Raw genomic sequence first — 8,544 nt, 5'->3', positions numbered from 1 at the left:
AATGCACTTATGTGGATACACACGATACGCATTTCTGATTTCATGTTTGCAGATACTCCTCGGTATTCACAAACTCTAATTAGGAGCTCTTGTTCTGCACTTTGCAAAACAAGTTCACAAATACTCATAATATCTACATCTCAGTTGTGGAGATGAAGAAGAGATGCATGGCCTCACCTTATTCACACAGCTTGGCGATACCAGCCCTTCCAGAACCTGTGGTCACTTAACATCACACTGTGTGTTGTCTCCACAGTTCATGCCAGTCTCTTGATGGACGATGACTAGTAGAAATAAGTGTCTGCAGAGCACATTTAATATCCAGTGGCCAATGAAATGAGGATCTAAGAGATGAAGGGCATCTTTTAAAGCTGCCTTTACCCAAAATGGCAGGATGAGTTTTTGAGCGTGTAAATTGGGCACATGCAGAGGCCAATAAGAACTCTGCATCGAGTGGAAGCTCACATACTGGTGTTCTTCAAATATTCATTTGCTTCCCTGTGTTGAACATCAATCAACTATAAGTCAGCTTCACAGTCCCCCTGCACTCTGCTTCCTTTGGCTACAACTGGCTCTCTCTCATTCAGGAGGCAATCAATGAAAGATAGACTTGCCAGGCTTAATTGAATCTTCCATATTCAAGACTGCCTTCTCCATTTGATAAGAAGAAAGTTATTTAAAGAAGCTTTTGTCTCCTGAATGTCAGAGACTCTTAGCTGGGCTTGCAAAATCATTCAGATCACTAGGTCCTCCCCTGTGCTATATCCCACTCTAATCCATCGCTTATACCAGGCTGTGAGAACTTTAGTGGCCCAGAATGTATCTTATTTATCTTTGTACACTCAATCTCCAGCATTCTGTTGTTTGACTAGCTCTTATTGAGTGTGGACTTTGTGCAATGTCCTGTTGATGCAGTGAGGGGACAATGGGAAGCAAAACAAAGCCTTGCCCCATGGTGTTTGCATTCCAGGGAGAGAGGAAATACAACAATAAGAAACTGGTAAGATAGGAAATAAAAATATCCATCTTGAAAAAAAAAAAGTCAGTGATAAGGTCCTGGTGGTTAAGAATAAGTGTTGTGAAGTTGGGAGAGAGACGTGCAGGCAATGGTTTCTCTTTCTGATGGTTAGTCATGGTACTCTCCACATGGTCTCACTGGAGCAAAGATCTGAATGGTGGGGAGTGCCTATCACTTGATACTTGGTGGGAGACTATTCCAAAGAGAGGAAGCAGCAAGTGTGATTGCTGAAGACAGGAGCGTGCCCAGGACACTTGACAGAGGTGAAGAGCCATGTGTGGCAGGACAGCCATGCCCCTACATGACATCTGGCCCATGGTGGGCACTGGACACATGTCAAAAGCGCTAGAATCTAAAGCAATACAGCATGGTGAACCTGCGACGGATACTTGTGATGTGGATGGATCTGCATTCACCATCAATCTGAGTAAACCCTAAGAATTCCTAAAAGTTATCTTGACTTCTGAAGTCAGTGATCTCAATAAATGATCTCATTACTAGGAAGAGAGCCAAAATGTCTCAGTAGGTACCTTGTGCCACTTTATGGTTTTCTATGTCATGAATCCCTTCTCTCCTTCAATGCCCATGTTGAGCAAGTCAAATGGGTGTGGTTATTCTTATTTTATAAACAAGGAATTATAGTGATGGAGTAAGTTGTCAAAATGCCAGTTAGTCATACAACTACAAAAGGGGAGCTCTCAATCTGTTCACAAGCCTGTGCTGTTTATTTGGTATACTTCCTATGCAGAAACCAGATGGAAAAACTGCTTTTCTCTTGACATCAGAGATTAAGAAAGGAGTGGAATCTGTTAGGCATAGATGGATTATGGCAAAGTCTATTTTTGTGTAAGCATACCAATCAAAGTCTTATAGGATATAGATATCATATTCAAGGAGTGTTTGGAAAGAGTGAAATATAGGGACTGGTTCCTGAGGTATAGGCACAGTGGTAGAATCAATGAAGCTCCCAGGCACTAGCAACGGGAGGAAATCATCATCTGCCATCGGCCTAGAAATGCAAGGAGGAACTCCTAGCTTTGGATAAGGCTCTTTAAGATATACAAAGAGAGCAATAAACAGAGTGGAGAGACAGGCTACAGACAGGAGAAAATCCTTCTCAGCTATTCTTCTGACAGAGGATTAATATATAGGATATGCAGAGACCTCAGAAAGATAAGTAATTTAATTAAAGAATGGACACATGGTCTAAATAGACATTTATCAATAGAAGAAATAAAAACAGCTAATAAATATATTTTGCCATCCAGGAAATGCAAATTAACAAGATCCCATCCCATTCCAGTTAGAAGAGCTATTGTGGAACACCAAAAAGTAACACATTCTCACAAGGATGTGGCTAAAAGGAACTCATATCCACCACTGGAGGTGTGTGACCTAATAGTCACTATGGAGAACATTATGGAGGTTCCACAAAAATTTAAAAGTGGAACTACCATGGGATCCAGCTACCTGACTCCTAGGTATACAGATGAAGGAAATGAAGTCAGTACACAGACAAGATACCTGCACACTCATCTTTATTATGGCACTGTTCATATTAGCCAAGACGTGGAGTCAGCCTAAGTGCCTGTCAACTGATGAACATCAAAGAAAATATGGTAAATGTGTGTTGAAGTGTTCCTCAGCCTTAATGGAGATTGCATTCCCGTCATCTGCAGCAAAACGAACGCAGCTGGAGGAAATTGTGCTAAGTGAAATAAGCCGGGCGGAAAGAAAGAATGACAAGTTTTCTCTCATATGTGAAAACCAGCAAAAAAGACCTGAAACCAGAAAAGAGACTATTAGGGACAGAGAGGAGGGAGTAGTAGAGTAGGGAGGGACAGAAAGGAGTAGAAGGTGGACAAATAACCAACATCCAACACAGACGTGTATGGCCACATCACAGTGAACCTCACGACTGTGCACAATTAATATGAGTTAATAATTATACTTATAACAATGAGTTAATAATGATAATAAAAACTCAGAAAAAAATGTAGAAAGGCTGTAGCTGCACGATAGATGAATGTATAGGAATTGTCCCAGTGTGCCCAGAGCTTTCCTAGGTTTACTATTGAAAGTTCTGAGAAGCCTCTCTCAGTCTCGGGCAGAGCAGGATGCTGAGTGACCTCAGCCATCCAGTTTTATACAGCAGATTGCACCTGGACAAAATCAAGATGAAGCTCAAACACAAAGGAATCCTGTAAGTCTGTAAAGGTCAGCTGTGAGGGCTCTGGGGCAGAGCAGGAAAGACAGAGAATGACCTGGGAAGTCAAATGGGAAATGTTCATGGCAGTGAAGTGGAGAAAGGCCATTCAGTGGGCATGATGGGCCGGGGTGCAGTGGTTAGGGAAGACCATGAGCTGTGGAGGAGACAGCCTCACTCCTTCAATTGGAATTCACAACTCCCTAACAGCCCCAGCGTGACTCGAATCTCATCACCCAGAAAGCACTTTGTGCACCTCAGGCTGCAGTCCCCAGGCACCGCTTAACCCCCTTCTTCCTGCCTGACGCTCTGACCTGGCTCCTTCTTCTGTGCACCTGCAATGCTGTGCCCACCTGCTCTGAAAGAAGTTCACGCCCTGCACACATCGCAACCCCATCTCATTGCTTACACCCAAACCTACCCAACAAAGTGTGCCTTCCATCAGCTTCTGTTCTGTGTAGAACTAAATTGAAAACCAAAATGTGGCAGAGAAAATGTTCTGCAGCCTCAAGCCTCCATGAGTACTCAAAATGGCCCGAAAAAGTTAATGAGAAGAGTACCCTGGGTTTTTCTCGGGAACTCCTTACAGGTCTATACTTACAGAGCAAAATTCTCACTTACTTATCTACTTCCAGAAGAAATGGATGCTGCTGAAAGAGGACATTCCTGAGGCTGTCTGTCTCCTTCAAGCTAAAACACAGCAAGGGGATCGTTGGCAACAGGGACACACTGTGGAAGGGTTACACAGCTTTTCTAGAAAGAAAAGGGATTTGTATCATGATCAGTCAACAATGTATATTGACTAAAGAAAGAGAAGTTTATTCTGCTATGACTTTTAATCAATAAGTATGTATTTTCGATACAAAAAGTCCAGTCAAAAATCTTTGCTCTGATCTGAATGTTAGAAAAGAACTAAGCTATTTGTTTATACATACATTCAACATCTTGGCACTGAACTTCTAGCACATTCTAAATGATCTACTATGGTAACTGTTGGCCTAGATAAATTGCTTCACTGTGGCCTTAGCATCATCATTTGTAAAGAAGAGCTACAGATACTTAGTAAAATCATGTATGTGAATAAAAGATATGAAACAGCACTAAATCGAGAAGCTATTTTTTCTTCAGTTGTGGTATTTTGACTTTACTCAACAGAGATATTCAACATTTGCTGTGGACAATTTGTAGAAATTGGTAGGAACTGTCCCTTCTGCTGACGGAGACTGGGTGCCTCCAAGGCACAGGCGTGTGGATGAGCTGTGGAGAAACCTGACCCCACTGAAGGGCAGGACTGGCTCACAGGCAGGTCTCCGTGTTGCTGCAGGTCCTCCTGGCTCTGCCTCTCCAGCAGCAACACTTTCACAAACATTCTCATAAAGGCCTGGAGCAGAAGTCGGCAGGCTTTCTATAAACAGCACATAGTAGATCTTCTCAGTTTTGAAGGTCATGTGGTTTCTGTCACCACTACTCTGCTTTGTCCTCAAGGCATGAAAATAGCTGCAGACAAAATGTAAAAGAGTAAGCATGACTGTGTTCCAGCAAGTCCTCATGTTCCCGTGGAAGGTATGTGGCTGCATGGAACCAGAGCATGGGGTCACCAAGCCCCAGCACCAGTGACATGTGGCCTCCTTCCAGATACAGGGCAGTACTGTCCTATACGAACTCAACAGATACAAGGTTGATAAGGCATTTGTTACACTGTGTGTGTGTGGGGGGGGGGTCACGCACGTGCACCTGCACACCCGCACACCCATGCACCCTAAGAATCCTAAGGAACAAATGGCAGAATCGAGAGCCCTGAAGCTATCTAGGATTCAGGCCTGGGGGAAGAAAGAACAAGAGATATGGTCTGCACTAGAAAAGGGGGGGGGCAGAGTCCTGGACATTCCAACCAGTGCTGATCAGTACCCAGCACAGGCCTTCACACAGCACAGGTGCTCGAGGAAGGCTCTGGGTTCAAAGTATACCTCTACCACTGAGTACCAACAAGATCTTCAAATGTCCTGATCTCAATATCCTTGTCTGTAAAACAGGGAAAGTGTTTCATCATCTTTGGGGTGGGAATTAAATTGATAAAACATACATACATATCAAATGCCTGGCATGTGTTAAGATTTTAATATGAGCTTATTATTATTAGCAATTTCATTGACAAGTGAATGTCTTATTGAATATCACACTGATTTTGTACAGTTTTGAGGAGAGGGTGAGCCTACCTCAGGGAACACTGGACCCCAGGTGAGTGGTGTTGTCTGAATAACTCCCACTGACTCTTTGCAAAGCTTAAAGTTCATTCTTGTCTTGCACAGTGAAAATCTAATTTATTAGTTTATGTTTACTTATTTACCATCATATTCATCTCTGCCTCCCTGATACTGTGTTCAAGTCACCTTGATGAGAATCAGGGGTATTCCCAAACCTCTCCGTCACACACTTCAGACAACCACTGCTTCATTTCTACTGGTGATCAGTCCCAGCCATTATAAAGCTCCACTCTCATGGATCTCGGAGAGCAGCAGCATCTTCTCCATTTGTTTATTTTGGTAGCTCCTCACTTGCCCATTATGTACAAGCTGTCCTTCACTTGCTGCCCCACATTGCAGCAAGTGAGGAGAGCAGGGACTAAAGTGTGACCAAATCTGCAATACTGACTTGTAAGAACTTGGACCCTGTGAGTTTGTCTGCAGAGGATTTTGTATAACAAGAGAAGGCTTAAAGACAGAATGTGTGGAGTGTGAATGTCAGCAAGTTTTAGAAGGATGAGTGTGAGATGGCGTGGTGAAGAGGGAGTAGGAAGATAATTCAGGTAGAGGGAGTGACAGGCATGAAGGAATGGGCATTCAGAAAAGTGTGGGCTAACTGGTATCTTAAGAATACTAATGAATAAAGAAACTGGTATATATACATAATGGGATATTACTCAGCATTAAAAAACAATAAAATGTTGGCATTTGCATGTAAACGGATGGAGTTGGAGAATATCATGCTAAGGGAAGTAAGCCAATCCAAAAAACCAAAGGCTGAATGTTCTATCTGATAAGTGAATGCTAATCCATAATGGCGGTGGGGTGGGGATGGGATGAGTGGAGGAACTTTGGATTAGGCAAAGGGGAGGGATGGAAGGGAAGGGGCATGGGGGTAGGAAAGATGGTGAAATGAGATGGACATAATTACACCAGGTACATGTATGATTGCATGGGTGGTGTGACCCTACTTCATGTACAGCCAGAGACAGAAAAATTGTGCTCCGTTTGTGTACAACGAATCGAAGAGCATTCAGCTGCCATGTATAACTGATTAGAACATAAAAATAAAAATAAATTAAAAAGAAAAAAGAATACAAATTATCTGTATGCGGGGCACTTACAAGTCATTGATGACAGCTTCCAAATATCATATGGATATAAAGGATCTTTGATTACCAGGGAGGCTACCGCTGAGATAGGAAAGATAATTATCCAGGTTAAAAACCATGTTTTTGTTTTCCCCTTTAAAATTACTCCTTCATGTTACTTGAGATCACTTTCTACCCAGTGGATTTAAGTGACAGCACTCTCGTTCCACAAAACATTCCTCTTCCTGCCTTTCTTCTTCCTTATGAAAATTACAGCCTCTAGGTCAAGCAGAGTGATGATCCTTGACAAGGCACATCAAACCATTTCCAGGGGCCTCTTATCAATATATAGATAGACAGCGGGTCTGTATAGCCTCAGTTCTCCAGCAACACGTGATTTTACAAGCCATGGAGCCATACCCCTGTTTATATACAAAGCATTTCTGCATACTGTAATATTATAATATATATTTCTTAGTTAGACTACCATTTCTCAGCATTTTGGACTTGAAGTGGGTTGTTTGTAGAATAATAGAAATACATACATGTTTTACGGAAACAATAAACATAAATTTGAGTCATAATCGAATAGTATGGACAAACTTTGTAAAAACTGGACTCTGCACTTAGGGGTAGACATTTCTGATATTTTAATAGCTGGTGTTTTTTCTTGACTTTTATTTTAGTTTCAATGAGGTATCACTGCTACCAATGATATTCCTTTAGGTTTGGATTGGTGATGATAGTAATTTATATTACTCACAACAGAACAGAAAGTGGTCACGGATAGTGGGGTAAGATTTTCTATGTTAACCAAAACAAAAGACAGATACTTGGATAGTTATAAGCCTTTGTTCTGGAAATATCTAATGGAAAATGATGCTCCAGCTGAATGATATTCTTTCTGTGCCTGAGAATTAATGATATGTTATCATTAATTCATGTGTCAACTTGACTGGACTAAGAGATGCCCAGATTTATGGATGTGTCTATGAGAGTGTTTCTGAAAAATATTGGTATCAACTTAGTGGGTTGAGTAAAGAAGACATCCTCCCAGGTGAGGTGAGTACTACCCTGTCTGTTGAGGGCCTGAATAGAACAGAAGGCTACAGGAAAGTTAGTTGGCTCTTTCTGCGTGAGCTGGGACATCTGTTTCATCCTGGACCTGGATATTGGTACTTCTGGACCTTGGGCCTTCAGACCATATGCACATTCATGCCATCTGATTCCTGTTTCTCAGGTCTTTGAGTTTGGACTGAAAGTGTACTACTGGCTTTCCTGGGCCACCAGCTTATAGATGGCAAATGATGAGACTTCTCTGCCTCCATTATCATGTAAGCCAATCCTTCATAATATCTATCATCTATTTATCTATCTATCATGCATCGGTTATCTATCTATCTCACATTGATTCTATTTATCTGGAGAAATATCTAATGGAAAATGATGCTCCAACTGAATGATATTCTTTCTGAGCCTCAGTAACATGGGTATAACGATATGTTATCACTAATTCATGTGTTAAGAGAAGCTGAGGCAACTGGTAAAACATTTCTGCACAAATGTTGGTGCAAAGAGTGGTACTAAAGGAACAGAGTTTTAAGAACAAGTTTTCTGAATTGGTTCTGTGGTTTCTGGAATTGGCTAGCTGATCTTATTAGATGCAAGAAAAAGCAAACTCTTCTATTTTCAGTAATAAAGACAGCACTGGTGGTCTAAGGAATGAACTGTTTACTGATATTTTTGAACTATCTGCAATGGATACTTCTAATCAACCACTTACAAGAAGCAAGGAACTAGGTGATTCCATATATGACACTTCCACATGTTTTCAAAAAAGTCAGCACCTTCAATGATGTTGGGGGACCACTGCTATTGTCACTGAACAAAGGAGTTCAATTCCCAGTCCCAGCTTTTCAGGCACAAATGAAGAACTTCTTGTTGGAAAACATAGGAACATAAACTTCGTTATGAAGTGGCAACAAA

The sequence above is a fragment of the Ictidomys tridecemlineatus genome, chromosome 7 (assembly GCF_052094955.1).
Source record: "Ictidomys tridecemlineatus isolate mIctTri1 chromosome 7, mIctTri1.hap1, whole genome shotgun sequence".
Lineage (NCBI taxonomy): Eukaryota > Metazoa > Chordata > Mammalia > Rodentia > Sciuridae > Ictidomys > Ictidomys tridecemlineatus.
Note: the sequence above shows the minus strand (reverse complement) of the source record.